This window comes from Catharus ustulatus, chromosome 1, assembly GCF_009819885.2.
Source record: "Catharus ustulatus isolate bCatUst1 chromosome 1, bCatUst1.pri.v2, whole genome shotgun sequence".
Lineage (NCBI taxonomy): Eukaryota > Metazoa > Chordata > Aves > Passeriformes > Turdidae > Catharus > Catharus ustulatus.
In genome coordinates, this window is record NC_046221.1 from 143,891,913 (window position 1) to 143,907,560 (window position 15,648).

A 15,648-nucleotide genomic window follows, 5' to 3' on the forward strand; every position below is an offset into this window, starting at 1 on the left:
ATGATATTTGCAGTTCTAAGTTAGCAAGTATTGTGGTTTAGGAATGGTGTTCTCCAGTTTAGTACTCCTGCTAAAACACACACCTCCACTCATAACCCCCCTTCAATGGAAGGCACAAAAAACAGAGATCACAGGTTGATGTAAGAGCAATTTACTGGAAACAGCAATGAGAGAAGAAAACAAACAGTAGCAGCAACAATATTAATAACAAAAGTATACAAAAGAATGATTCCCATGCAAAAAATGCTCACTGTGAACCCCAAGACAATGAACAAATGGTGAACACTTTCTCCCTTCCCACCACCTTTTTTTTTCTATTGAAAGCCACACCTTTCTCCTCAGAAGCCAGACACTCCCTTAACTCCTGGAAATGGTGTAAGTGCTATAGAATAACTCCTGACCACACACACGGGTCTGGGCTCCACCCCCTGCTAAATAGATGCCTCTGTCCTGAATGGAGCTGGGACACAGTATTGGCTTTCCAAGGCAATATTTTGGTAACAGGGGGCTTTTTGGCAATGGAGGGGGATACAAGAGTGGCTTCTGTGGGAGGTGTTGGAAACTTTCCCCATGTCTGACAGAGCTGCTGCTGGCTGAGGTAACATATTTAATGGGGGAAAGAAGTGGAGCAACAGTGACTGAAAGAGAGGAGTGAGAATATGTGAGAGAAACCTGCAGATGTGTGATTCAGGGCAGAAGAAGGTGGAGGAGGGACTCCAGGCACCAGAGCAGAGGCTCCCCCAGGTACACATCCACACAGAGTTCATCTTTATTTTGAATCCTTTTGCTAACTCCCATAGATTTTAGCTACTGTTTGTCTGCTGTTCAAACAATGGTTTATAAAGAATGCCTCCAGTTCTTGCTATAACTTCAATCATAATAAAATCTTGATGTGAAGAAAAATGGCTGTTTCTTTTGTCTGTGGGCTCAGATGACAGAATGACACTTCTGGAAAGAGACAATGCCTTTCTCAAACAGACCGATTTATTGTGAGTGAGGAGAGCTTCCCAGCTCTGCAGGCCCAAGTAGGATGTCCTTGATCTGCATCACCATCAGAACTGAGAGGGGAATTCTGACAGATGGCTGTAGCATTTCAATTTTTGAAAGATAAGAGATGTGGTGCCTAAAACTATTTTATCTCTGTTCACATCCACTTCTGTCTCAGCCTTGAATGTGCTGCCTCAGAGCACCTGGATTTTTTGGTTCTGCTATTATGAAAATGCCTTGTGAACAAGATTAAAGCTTCTGGAACCTGCTGTCTTCTGCCTATACAAATTGCAGAGAATGCAGGTTTCAATGTATTACAGGTACAGTAATTTCACGATTACAAGTGTTGTGGGTTGGCGAGGTTTAGAAATTTTTCCCATTATTATGTTAAGCTAGCCGGGATGGCTCTCCTATTAGCCGTTAAGAGTTGGAGACAAATGACTAGCTGAAGCAAGCTGATGGCCCATTAGGGAAAGGTGGAGTCCTGCTTTTGTTTTTCGGCAAGTAAGAGGACACTGAGGATAGGAGAACTCCACAGCTCGCCGGCCGAACTGGAGGAGAGAGGTTCTTTTTCTCCTGTTGGGATCAGGCTTCTTGGATTTGGACTGCTAAAGCTTCCTGCTTCCTCTGAACAACTGGGAACTGGGACGCCCACGGTGAGCAGTTTCCTTCCTCACCCCTTTTCTTCCACCTGGGACGGTGAGGCCATCTGGCCCCCTCCCCTGCCCCTGCAGCAGCCGCGACTAAGAAGCCGCCCGCCCTGGTCCATCGGAGAGCCATCGGTGACTGAAAAAAGGGACTGGGACTGAATTCCATTCTGTTCTGTCACTTTTTTTTTTTTTTCCTTTCGTATAGCTGATGCTGTTTTTGTTTGTCTTATAAATATTTCAGTAAAGAACTGTTATTCCCAACCTATACCTTTTCTGTGCCTGCGAGTTCCTGAATTCCCTTTTCCTGGCAATACTGTCCCTTTAAACCGGGACACAAGCCGCATGGACTATAAGCTGCATCTCCGGGTATTGGCAACATTTTGTTCCATACCGCACCTGATTATAAGCTGCTCTGTCGTTCGCAGCGAGGACCCGTGTGCAACAAAGTTGCCAAATAGTAACAGAATCGCAGGATCGCGGTGTTTACTGGCTCGGCTCGGGCCGTGCGGGCTCAGCCCACTCGGGGCTGCTGACGGGGCCAGGCGGCCCAGCCCGGCGCTGCTGCTCGGGGCCGGCTGCCGCTGGCACTGGGCTCGCTCACCCCGGACAGGCGCTGCCCCGCGGCAGCAGGAGGGGAAGGAGCCTGCCTGCTCCTGCAGCGGCGGTGGCAGGAGAGGAAGGAACCCCCCTGGCTCCCGCGGCGGTAGGCAGGGGCGGGAGCCCCCTGCTTCCCCCACAGGCCACAGGGATGGCAGCACGGAGCCCCGCCTCCCTCCCCACCCCGCGCTGCCGGCATGGAGCCCCCCCCCGCCTCTCCCCTGGGCTGCGCTGCCTGAAGGAGGAAGTCCCCACCTTCCCCCCCGCGCTGCCAGCACTGAGCTGGCCCCACCCACTGCGCAACGGAGTAACCAATTTGTAACAATCACGAAATCCTGGGTTTTACTGGCAGATGCTCGGCTCGGCACCCTAGCTGGCACTTCCGGGGTTGTAAATGTCAGAAAGTTATTCACATATTAGCCACTCCTGAGTGTAAGCCGCGTTTCCGGGATGGGAGCAAAATTTTAGTCAAAATGGTGCGGCTTATAATCGTGAAATTAGAAAATCCACACAGCCTCCATGTGCCTTAGCTGTATGTATTAACATAATTTCAGCTGTGATAGAATGATTTGGCCATTAATACTGTGTTGTCAGGGTGATTATTTGACCTGTCTCAGATGGAGTTCACTATGTGGAAAGAAAAAAGCTCAGCATAAACAATTCATTTTAAAAGAGCATCCATACATAATCATTGACGTTGTACAAAAAGCAGTACACATTAATTCCTTCTTTCTATCTTCATGAAAATCAGTTATCCTACATGGAATTTTACAGTGCCCAAACTGGATGGGGTTTGACCTCCTAGAGAAGATATCTGACAAAATATTCTAGGCTTTTTATGGCTGTCAGAAAGCAAAAGATGGGAAACAAATTGTGACTGCAATAGCAGCATAAGAGAATATATGACAATGATATAAGAGCAGTCCAGTTAGAAAGAAAATATTTCTCATGCCAAAGAATAACAGGATAGAAAGTCTTTCTTTGTCTTTTTGCACAGTCAGGATCTGATTTGATGTCTTCTTGAGTCAATGATGAAAGCTCCCTCATTTTGGGTCTAGTCTGTGTAGAAACAGGATCGTGACCAAAAAAGAGTAATAAAGAAGAGCCATCCAAGAAAAAATGTCTTTAAAATCTGTAAAAAGAACAGGCTGTACATGCTCTCAGCATAACTTGCCCATTTTGAGGCTTTATAACAAATAGTGAAAAGGACAGGTAAAGTGAGATTAGAAATGTCCCAGCTCTGCCCAGCAATAGCTGCTGTTTTGGCATGGTTTGCCACTCTGTGCTTCTTCTGATGTACATGGAAATGCAAAACCACTTTGAGACACTGGTTTTCCCACAGAAATTGTGGGCTGACATACCCAGATTGCAAGCAGTCATTGCAGGCAAGTGAAACAGGAAAACAAGGCTTAGAGAAACAAGCCGCAACCTCTGAAGCAGACAGGCTTTCATTATGAAAGAAATAATTTTCCCAGGCATGATATAAAATTAATTGAAATAATTAGCAACCAGCTCTCCAACCAACAGATACCATCCAGCAGTCCCACATTTCAAAGAAGTCACTATTTTGTTACTTTCTCAAGACTAAGCATCTCCAGCTGAATTGGACTTTCTGGGCACTTGTCAACACAAAAGGCTGTGGCTGCACATGCCCTCCTTGTGTAATGAAGCTGTGACAGGACAGGCAATTCAAAATGCACTTCCCCAGTTACTCATACATTAAAATTGCCATCCTATAAAAGATCATGACTCAAAACTGTGGTGTCAGAGCTGGAATGGTCAACAAGAAATACACCTGTACAACCTGCTGAGTTGGGAGTACATGCTGAGACAAACTGTGATCTTTTTTATGTGCTTTCCATCCACAGAGCATACCCACTGTTCAAGTATCAGGGTGAATCACTTAATTAGTTTTCCACCCTGCTTCCAGCAAGGCAGTAAAAAAAAGCCTTTTTTAAAAATTAGGCTGTATTTTAAAGTGTTGATATTCTAGGATATAATTTCCTTTTTTTTTTTTTTCAATTAAAAGTCCTTTGCACAGGATTTGGGCTAACTGTAATTTCCCCAGGAAAATGTGAGCAGTAAATGGATGTAAAATGAGATTGATTTGATCTAATTTAGTCTGTGTTGTATTTGGCTTTTATTTAGTTTGGACACCTATTTGTAATGGTAAGACATCAAATAATAGTGAATCCCAAATGACACTCAGTATATACTGACAGACATGGAGACATGAAGAAACACTTTGTTCAGTGTGTGCTATGAATGCCCATTCTTCTTATCTGAATTCATCATGTTTGCAGACGTCTTTTGATGGATATGTACCAGACAAATAGCTTATTTGCTTTGAAACAGTATCTGTTGCTAGGGTAGCAGTACCTTTTCCAGATACATTTGTAAGGATGGAAGCTTTCTCCCTCCCTGGTTTTTCAAAAGAAGTTTAAAAATGAGGACTCTTGTCGTCAGAGCACAAAGGGATGTGCTCAGCATTGAATTAAAAACCACGAGCCTTAGAATGTTGTTAAGTCTGACTTGACGTATTTTCATTGCAACATGCAGCCGAGTACTGATCCAGCTAAATGCATATATTTAACCATCCTAATTTTTAAACTTAATTTTTAATATCTGGGGCCTCGGGACCTTCGATGTTGGTTTAATACTGCTTTTATATTCATCCTCTGTTTTACATTGTTGGTGCTGTTCCCTCCAAAGAGCTCTATGACCCCTCCCCTTTTTAATAAATGGTGTTTATACCACCTCTCCTCAAACTCAAGTGCAATGCTAGTTTATGCAGCCATTTCAATGTTTCCTACCACCTTTATGAGCTGATTCCATCAAAAAGTATTACAGTAAATTAAAGGACTGTATATTTTTCCTTAATAACCTTTGCAATGGTGTAAAATGCGAAGGAAGACCAACAACTCCTATGATTGCAAATGGCCATGACAACTAACAAGCTGGTTGAAAAATTGAATATGTGACAGCTTGAAAAAAATACTATTTTAGTTCATGCTAAAGAAAAAGAAAAAACAAACAAAAACAAAACAAGAAACCAAACAAAAAAAACCAAACCAAAAAACCCACAAAAACCCTAAACCAAACAAATAAACAAATAAACAAATAAACAAATAAACAAATAAACCCAAACACATTTTAGGGCTCATGTCTTTGTGTTGTCCAGTTTTATGAGTGTGATGATAAGAGTCACAAGAGCTGTTCAAAATTGGCTAACAGAGCTTTGTTTCTTGGGGTGTTAAATGAAGACATAAATATATACAACTCACATTGCACCTCAGCATTTTTGCTGCTGCTTCATCTCAGGGTTAGCTGTGCAATCAATGACTTGTGGGGCCAACAGTCACAAATTATCACCTCTTAGCAATGCTTATTCTGAGACATATTTTGTTTAAGTTCTGGGTTTCTGAACTGCCTGTTTATATGAACTATATTTCACATTTTGTGGTTTGTGTTAGGTAAAGGTAGTTTTTCTTGTTGAATGTCATTTTCCATGGTCCTTGCATCTTGTGTGTGTGTGAACAGGGATGTCACTTAACTGATTTGCTAAGGTAGCATGTTTTTTAAAAATGACCAAGCCTTGTCATCAAGCTGTGACTTAACTGTTTCTTGGCAATTACATGAAAAATAATAAGAGACTGACAAAACCCCAGAAGTTTATCCATCCAGATTTATGAAAAACCTTACCACTCTGCTTGTGCTGCTCTGCTATGTCAGACTTCCCACTATACATGTAGTGGATTCAGACCTGCTCCAACCTGTTCTGCAGGCAAATGCAGGTTCTGCACAGCCTCCCACTCCTTGGGTGCCAGGAGTACACCACAGTCTTTGACAGCATCTCCCTGTAGAGCCATGGAACCAGCAGGTGGGAAACCACCTCTGGAAACCATCTAGCACAGCCTCCTAAGCAAAGCATTCACAGGGGGATCAGGCTGCTCAGGGCTTTGCCTAGGCAAGTTCTGAAAACCTCCAGAGTCTCCCAACCAGTCATCCAAGCAGTTTTCCATGGAACCTGAAGTGCGGTGTTACAGTGGATAAACAGCCCAACCTCACCAATTACCACTATTGATTACTATTGATTTTGAGGAACAGAACTTCCATCTCTTCATTTCAGGTGGAATGCTGAGGATTGACCTCCACATGGCAGTGGGCTGTTTCTTGAGGTTCATCAGACTTCCAGATCTTTCTCCATCATCCTCTCTGAAGGGGCTGGGTCTGCAAATATGGATGGGGTGAGCAGGGGGAAGGAAATAGTCTCTGGGAGACCCTTGGGAGGTCTTGCTGGTTTTGTTCTGTACAGCAAATCAGCAAGAAAGTACTCTCTCCTTGACTTCACCCATAGCTTGGTCTCCTTCCAGTGCTGCTGTCAAGACCCTGTCCCAAGCCAAGTTAACCTTTTGTTCTTTTTTCTTTTTGTTTGTTTGTTTTCATTGTTTGGGGGGGACGGGGGTTGTGTTTTTATGTGTATGAGGCAAGGCTAGTGGTGGGGTTTTTTTTCTTTGTCTTTTCCCGATTTATTTTTTGAGTTATGTGGCTTTCTTAACCCTCCCATAGCTCTTTAAAAATAGCATTCACCTGTATTTCCTTCCCTGCTGCTTATCCCCCACATCCTTTTCCCTCAGCTTTCCTTAGCACCCCCTTCCCTTATTTAGCATCCCCTTCTACTGCTGTTCAAAGCCTTCTGCAGGAGGAAGCAAGGATCCCCCGGAACAGCCAGGCTGTTTCTGGAAGTTGCCTTAGCAGCTGATGTCAGACTGAGGTGTCCGGGGGAACCAGGTGAGGGGTGGCACTTGTGGGCTGCACCCAGGGGACAGCTGTGCCCTGTGTCCCAAATGTGCCCCCACTGTGTTCCCACTGTGTCCTTCACTCTGTCCCTCACTCTGTCCCCACTGTGGTCCACACTGTGTCCCCAGTGTGTCCCACACTCTGTCACCACTGTTTCCCACACTGCCAGCTTGCAGCCCGGAGCAGGCAGGCATGAGCAGGGTGTGGAGCAAAGCACCTCCTCCTGCAGTCCTTTCCATCTGTAAAACAATTCCAGATTTCCTCGAGGGCCAGGGAGAGGAAAAGAAGGAGGAGATGGAGTGCTGGATCATTTATAAGCACAAGAGAACTGGAGTCTCTGGCATGATGGGGTGATCAGGATGCTTCCCACCCCTGCTCCAAGGGCTTCTGCTGGGCTTCACACCGGACTCTACAGTAAAAGCCTGTGCTGGTGCTCTGCCAGCAATTTAGATAATCAGCCAGGCACAAGATTATAATTTCTTTCAGACTATTAGATCCACTATCACCGCTACTTGTGTCCTCATTCACTGGTTTTTGTGTCCTTCTTTCTTGTTTTATTCCATTCCCATCTTTCTCTCTGTCCCCAGGAGCAGTATTAACCCTTTTAGACTCCACACATGAAGTAACAATCTGCAGTGTGAAGCATCCCTTCTGTGTTATGTCATACCTTCTGAACCTGTTCTTGATGGTTGCTTTTTCTCAGTAAAGCCGTTCACTCTCCCAAGATATTGGCAAATAGTAGGAACTGCTATTTGCATGCTCTCATGACCTCATTCATCAAATGTGCACAGGCAAGCATGTGTGTACAAGGCAGCATCAGGGCGAGTCTGTGATTCCCTGTTACCGCCCTGTTTGTATTTACGGAGAGTTGATTTTTGTCTGTGGTTCTAATATAAATCTTTCTGGTAACAGCTAACACATGACAGCTGAGTCTGGCAGTTCACCTTGAAGATAAAAGCAAAAGATAACAAGAAATTAGTGAGGAGCAGCTCCACTGAACTCTCAAATCTCCCTACATTATAAAATTACTGGAATGGCTGCTAGGGATTGCACTGATGCTCATTCGTTTCAGTGACTGAGCTCTGGATAAGCCTTTCTTCACTTTCTGTCCCATTTGAAATGTTTTCTGCCTTGTATTTACCTTGTGTGTAGATGGGTTTAAAGCTACACCTCTGCTACAACACCCCACTGTGCGACTGATCGCTTTGGAAACAAAAGGGAGAGCACTTCAGTCAGCTAAACCTCCACGGGGTGATACCCGGCTGAAGTCAGCTCAGGTTTTCTGCCCACTGTTTGCACTGTCTCCAGCTTTGCAGCCGAATAGGTGAGCACCCCATGTGCCTGTGACAACTTTGACCGTGTCACATCGGGGGGTTGATGGAGTAGTGTGGGTGAAACCATGGCAGCTGGAGGAGAGGGACACATCTCCAGCTGAGAACGCGTCTCTGATCCCCCCTGCCAAGGTGTTCATGAAAAATGTTCACAAAATGTAACAGGCCTATAGAGATAAGGGCAAGGGGAAAAACCTCATGGAATTGTGTGTTGCACCATGCACAGTCGAAAAGGGGTTTATGGAGAAAGAAGGATGAGAGAGGGGGAGAGCAGAGGGAAAGAGCTGTGAGTGCTAGGAAATTGTCTTTCAAACTGTGATATCCATTAACAAAAATGTGTTTTTACAGTCTGGTAAATTAACATACCAATCTTTAAAAATTAATTAATAATGTATATAGATATATCCAATATATCCAAAAATGGAGGTCTTGCATTCTCCTAATGAAGTTATTTACTTTGGATAAAGAACATTATTATAGCAGTGTAATACAATGAATTAAAGCTATTTTCATATGTTAGCTACATGTTCATTGCTCATTCCCAATATACAGTTACAGCAGAAATGAACGAAGTCCAAAAGGACCAAACTTGCCATTTTTTGCACTGCTGCATTCTAAGAAATTAAAGATTAAAAGAGAACAAAATCACATCTCCAGGAAAGAAACAACATTTCTTCTGCTTTATCCCAGAGAATTACTGCTGGTGTAGGTTTTGATTCAGACCTATTTGCTGATCTCTAATTAATAACTTCAGTCATATTTTCCTCTGATCAGCTGATATAATTCTGGTGGTTTTAATTATCTGTTTCACATGGATAAGTCACTGCATTGCCCTTAACATTGCACATCTCATTATATTTATCAAACCTACACTTACAAAATCAAGGGAGCAGCTGTCACAGCAGCAGAAAAAAGTAGCTGAAATGCAGAAATACATATTTTGGGCAAATTCTCTGGTGTCTAGCAAGGCATGAATTCTGGTCCAAGTTTCTCCTATATTTTTATTATTTGTGTAATGTTTTTTTCCCTGTATTTGTTTTCTGTTGCCCTTACTCCAAATTTGCACCATTCCAGGTATATCTGTAACCTTCTGTCCTTTATGTACATACTTGTAATATTTGCCAGCCGTTATGTATTTGAGACTGATAACCTGTCTGTCAAATGCATCAGAAGTTCATTAAAACCTCTGAGAATTACTGAGATTGAACAAAAGAACAGAAGGGGCACAAGCCTCAATCCCCTCTCATGCTGGAATGAGAATGAACGAGCTAAGTTCTTATTTGGTATGGGCCCAAAAGAAGGCATTCCTGCATCTTTTGCCATGGATTCATCCTAATTCTAACAACCACTTTCTGGCTCTACTCTACTGCATTTCCAGTTCTGTTTGTTCTACTTTTAAATGTAAATGGTTTTGTGATTCACTGTTTGCATTAAAGGGCAAACATGCCCAGAAAGATTAACTGAAGTAAAATAAAACCAACTGTTTTCAAAACTTTTGTGAAGCTCAGAAGTTATGAACAAATATATTTACATTTTCAACTGTGGAACATGATTCTTTTCTGAATTACTAAAAAGTCTTCAACATTTTGAAATGACAATATGCAACTCCGGATTTTTCTTTTTCTTCCCAACAAAAGTACTTTACTAGGATTGAAAAAAAATGTGGAAGTTGTTTCAGTCATCCTGGTTATATTTGTTTCTACACAAAACCTTCTTAGAGATCACTTTACTCAGCTATGGGAGTAGTTCTGTGCCCTTCCAGCAAGGCATCCATCTACCAATGGAAGTGATGTGTGCAAGAAATCAAGGTACAATGCTGAACCCACAGAGAAGCTCATTACAGATGTGCCAAACTGCCTGTGAGTGGTCACTACTCAGGTGAGATGAGTAATTTTTACAGCTAGGAAGAATTTATATTAAAGATTATCAAAAATATAGTATCTTAATGAGTAAATTAATATCCTTATGTTGCATTTCTTCTGAGAATAAAAAGCTAGTATTGTGCTGAATTATGACAATTTTTTCTACTACAAATTTAAATTCATATCCTGAAATTCTGTCTGATCATTCATTTCTTTATCCCCTAGAATAATAGACAAGCAACTATATTCTCTATGAAAAACCTCTATTCAGGGTCATGGTATAATTACTATTTATTCTTCTGTCTTGAATCTCTCTAGAGACACAAACAGATGACAGAAAATTGGTTTTACATAGGAACTAGGAAGTTCTGTCCTTGAAGTAAAACTGTAGGATCTGTGAGATCTAAAACTCATGACAACCAAAGACAAGAGCTCTGCTTTGATCTTTTAGGTAGTCATGTTTTTCATTTCAAATATTGTATCTCTTGTATAGGCAATTGGTGTAAATGTCCATAGCATAGTGTGCTCATAGAATCTGAACTTTAAAGATTCCAGCATCAATTTAAAATAATTTTGTTTTTATTAAGAATTTGGAATTATAATCTAAAATTTTTCCATAACCACAGAAGACTCTGCATGGTATTTTTTTAAAATAAGGGCAACAATTTTAACTCAAAGTGCATATATGAAATAAAGCAGACTTTGACAGTATATGTTTTCTTCTCTAAAATTATGCATTATCAAATAGCATTAATAGTTGTCTTTAAAGGATTAAAGACTTGATATAAAGTAGAAGAATGCCCAGCTTCTGCTGGTACACTTTGGATGGAAGTTGGATTTCACACCAGCTTCTCATCAACATTTATACTGATGGTTGCATGGCTTAGGGTCAGATGACAAGCTTCTGCAGAACTGGGTACTCACTTGCCAAAGTGAACCATTTTGTGTTTTCCCTATTGAACTACACCTCCTCTTTTTTCAGATCACCTTTCAGTGGTAATTACAGCTTTGCTGATTGTCCTTTAACAAGTGAAGGGAATGCAAATAATTAAGCAATAAAAAAAACCAACCATAAACAGTCTTCCTCACCCATTTTTAAATTTTGTTTTGGATGATCATTCCATATTTATTCTGGGAAATTTCCTGCTCCTTCCTAAGGCTCTTGTACACTTTATCCCCATCCAAGTTAATAGAAATTAGTGGGAAAAAAGAGCAGCCCTCTCAAAGTTCTTCCAGCCTCCTTTGCCACATGATCCCAGATCTGCCTCAACAAACAACAATATCCAGTGACCTTGCTGACAGGCAAGAGAGAAACCAAATTCCCTTGTGACCCAGATGATTACTTAAATCCATTTTTCAAACTTTGTGTAAAAGCTGTGTTTTCAGCACAAGTAGATTAAAGATTCCTTAGCACTTGCCTTGAGCCAATATCAGTCCACGATGAAGACTAAAATAAAAGAAATATGATACAAACCCCCTCACCTTTGAGATACGATTTAGACTCTCATGAAGATCAAAAGCCCTTAAATCAAATAGCATACTTAGGCATGTTTGGAAAACCCACCCAGGATTGCTGCAGTAGTTCGGTGTTCTCCATTGACAGGCAACAAAAATTAAGTTAGAAAGAAGGATCCCTGCCTTGAGTAATGAGATTTATCTCACAGAAGATGGTTTGGTTCCCTCACAATCTTTACTTACAAAAGGCTTTTCCAGGTGCAGGTTTCTCCCCCAAACCAAAGACTTCTCTGTGGGTTCTCTATATCAGCACAAAAACACAGCTATGTGGCACAGCAGGTGCAGGACAATGAATTCTAGTTGACCACAGTTGCTACAGTATTTAACCAAGTGTAAATCTCCCAAACACATTTGGAGCTGATCATGCCAGTAGCTTGTTACAAAATTTAAAAGCCAGCCTCAGGATGGCAATAAAGCAATTACCAGTGATGGCTTCTGTTCTCAAAAAATGCAGCTTTGGAAATATTTGTACAGAAGCAAATGTTCTGTGCTCCATTAGAGGTGGACAAAGAGTAAAAAATCCAACTTAGCTGTGATTTTTTATGAACCCTGAGTACAGGAGGTAATAGACTATGAAATTGCCTTTTTCTGGGAATTGTTTATCAAAATATTAAAGGCCCACTGGGGAAGTGATCGGAGTTAGAAAAACAGAACTGAGAATAATTTATAATTAGTGGAGTAAACTGTTTGTAATGATTCACTGTTCCACCTCAATGTACACTTAACATTATCAGACAGTTTGTTATGGGTTAGTTGTGACTCAAGTGAGCAGAGACACATTTTAATTGAGACAAATGGGAAAACAATTTGGACAAGGATACTGTTGGCTCAAGTGTAGGTAGACAGGTGGTATCAACATGCCTTCCCCTTTCCCTCCTACCTCAATAGCTGTACTAACAGCAATGCTGTGGCAAAAGTGAGCACATTTCCAGGGCTTGTTTTTGTACTTGTTGTTGACTTGCAAACTGCGTCTGTCCTCATTTCTGCATGCAACGTCAGCTGGTGCTGGACCGACAGGTACAGGTATAAAATGGAGTAACAGATATGCAGTAAAAGTTTCACAGCAATCTCTGGTCCATCTGCTGTCAGAATTTCCCTGGCACAGCTGCTGGGCCTGCATGTATTCATGCTGAACTGCTTTTGAAACTAGCCAGCATATTTTGAGAATTGCATTAACACAACATCAGCTGGGAGAAAAGACTGGTCTTTTACTGGTTCCCAGATTCAGTATCTGATCTCTGACTGATAATCATGTTGAAAAGATAATTTGAGTGTACCAGGCGAAGTGCATGTGATGTTTCAGTGAAATCCACAGCACCAGATGCTCTAATTACACAGAATATGTCTTTCCAGTTTTGAAATTCCTTCTGCAGTTACTGCAGGTTTTACGGAAACATTGTAGTTTGTGGAAGTATTTTATGAAAAGAAAAGGGAAATGTTTCATTATGTTAATCCTGATAGTATATTAATGTTTCATTATGTTAATACTAACAGTATTTTAATAAAATATTTTTATAAAATACTTAAAATTTTGATTTTTTATAAAATCCTCTGAATGCCTACTGTAGATTTACTTCCATTATAGCCATACAGTGACAACTCTGTACATTTTACACTACTAGAATGCAACACTTGATAAAAAGTCATAAAAAGTGACCAAGACAGTACAGTCCATCCTATCTCTGACACAGACCAGTAGCAGATGCAAAAGAATGAGGTAAGCATCAGATAATATATGTTTTGCACATCTTCCAGAGCTCCAATATTCACTTCAAAGTCCTGGCCTTTCAAACATTCCCCAGCTTCTCTGCATGCCATGTCCTCAGCCATTAGTTCCTGCACTGCAAACACACACATGCTCTCAGAGGTGCTCATTCTCAGGCCAAATCAGAACGTACATGTTGCCCACATCAGCTAGCAGGATACACAGAAACATGAGCAGCAAGGCTCCATGGTGTGATGGTGTGGCAGAAAGGCATCAGTGACCCCCCAAAGACACTTCACTCTATGGAGGTGCCAAAAACTTTTAATTCAGCTGATGTCCCTGAGGACTGAGGAGTTTATCCACAGTGCCATCTCACTCAGTTTCCTGGTTTGGATCTTTGATTCAGTGCCCTGTGGGTTTGATCCCTGCTGGGTCCCTAAGTGCTAACACTGACTCTGTGATCTCTCAGTCCTGGGCTCTCTCCTGGTGCATTTTATGCTATGGGCTTGAACATCTGGGGCTACCCCCACTATAGTCAAACAGCTTTAAAAGCATTTTCCTAAGGGGAAATCTGTCCATTTTGAAGGACATAATGTTGTGGAGTGTAAAGGGGTTGGAAGGAATATTTTTTATGATACCCAAGCATTACATTTGTTCTGACGGGTTTTTTTAGCTGTGTCTAAAATAACAGGATCTTCAGATGGTATGGAGGACAATCAAGATTGCATGTTTCTGCTGATACACTGTTGGTCAAGTACAGTAATTTCACGAATACAAGCCGCACCAATTTGACTAAGATTTTGCTCCTAAACCGGAAATGCGGCTAATAATCAGGAGCGGCTAATACAACCTCAGAAGTGCCTGCCAGAGTGCTGAGCCGAGCAGCTGCAAAGTCGGCATTTTGCGATTGTTACAAATCGCTACTTTGTTGCACCGTGGGTGGAGCCTGGCTCCCTGCAGGCAGCACGGGGGGCGGGGAGAGAGGCGGGAGAGCTCTCTTTCCTCCTCTGCCACAGCCCAGGGGAGAGACGGGGGGGGGCCCGGCGCCGCCATTGCTGCGGCCCGGGGAGGAGAGGGGGGACCCGGGCCGCCCCTACCGGGGCCCGGGGAGGGGGGGGGAAGCCCGCGCTGCCATTGCTGCAGCCTGGGGAGGGGGGGGAAGCGCGCGCCGCCATTGCTGTGGCCCGGGGAGCTAACAGGAGCCCCGCGCTGCCATTGCCGTGGCTCGGGGAGCCGACGGGGTGCTTTGTCCCCGCCCGCCGCCGCCGCGGCAGGAGCGGGGAAACTCCGTCCCTGCCCGCCGCCGGCGCCACGGGCGCGGGAAAGCTCCCTCCCCGCCCGCCGCCGCTGCCGTAGGAGCGGGGGAAGCTCCGTCCCTGCCTGCCACCGCGGGGCAGCGCCGACCCGGGGTGACCGAGCCCAGTGGCAGCGGCGGCCGGCCCCGAGCTGCAGCACCGTGCTTGACCACCTGGCCCCGTCAGCGGCCCCTAGCGGGCCGAGCCTGCACAGCCTTAGCTCAGCCAGTAAACCCCGCCCTGCCGTGGCTCTGTTACTAATTGCACGCAGGTCCTCGCTGCGAACGACAAAGCGGCTTATATTCGGGTGCGGCTTATCTATGGACAAAAACTGAAATGTTTGCCAACACCCAGAGATGCGGCTTATAATCAGTGCGGCTTGTATTCGTGAATTTACTGTAATCAGCAACCTGCATTTTTCCACAAGCCACTGCAAGACCACTGGCAAAACAATCTAATTATTTTCACCCCTGTTTCTTAATCTATTAAACAGGAAAAATTATATTTGCTTTACTTCGTTAAGTATTTTTGGATCTACAGATAAAAAAGTATGTGATCACAACAGGAATGTGAAAAAGCAAATGGAAAAAAATGACTGGAAAACTTAACTGAGTGGCTTCAAACCTCTGGAACTGAGTGATTTTCAGCTCTGATTCAGGTGATAGACTCTTTTTTTTTCACCACCTGTGATTTAAGTCTACTTAAAATCCTAGTTTTGCAAACATGTTTCAGTACTAAACACTACAGTCTATTTTGAAATCCAAGATGCCTTTCCTCAGTTGTTTATTTTGTTGAACCTTTCCTGAGCAAAGAGCAAAAAACAATTGACCAAAATGCAGAAAAATATGGGATTTTAAAACAAGTTTTCTCTTCAAACTTTTAACACAATAGTATAAGGAGAAATGG